The sequence below is a fragment of the Cyprinodon variegatus genome, unplaced genomic scaffold (assembly GCF_000732505.1).
Source record: "Cyprinodon variegatus isolate N-32 unplaced genomic scaffold, C_variegatus-1.0 Scaffold310, whole genome shotgun sequence".
Classification (NCBI taxonomy): Eukaryota; Metazoa; Chordata; class Actinopteri; order Cyprinodontiformes; family Cyprinodontidae; genus Cyprinodon; species Cyprinodon variegatus.
In genome coordinates this window covers 148,524-149,001 of record NW_015150763.1, presented here as the reverse complement: position 1 = coordinate 149,001, position 478 = coordinate 148,524, and positions in this window count along the sequence as shown.

The window sequence follows — 478 nt, the reverse complement described above, 5'->3', positions numbered from 1 at the left end:
AGAATTATAAGGGAACATAATAAAAAAAAACAAATATATACCCATCTTCCTTGTTTATTTTAACCAGGTAAACCAACATAACAACTCAAAATTCAGAAATAAACATTTGCTACATTCAAAAACAAAAAATAACCAAATCAGTGTCCAATATAGCCACCTTTCTTCACCATGACATTCAAAAGCCTTCCATCCATAGATTCTGTCAGTGTCTTGATCTGTTTGTGATCCACATTGCGTGCAGCAGCCACCACAGCCTCCCAGACACTGTTCAGAGAGGTGTACTGTTTTCCCTCCCTGTAGATCTAACATTTCATGAAGGACCACAGGTTCTCGATGGGGTTCAGATCAGGTGAACAAGGGGGCCATGTCATTATTTTTTCTCCTTTTAGACCTATAAACTGATATATAGATATATAGATATATGTATATATATCTATATATCTATATATATATCTATATATATATAGATATATATATA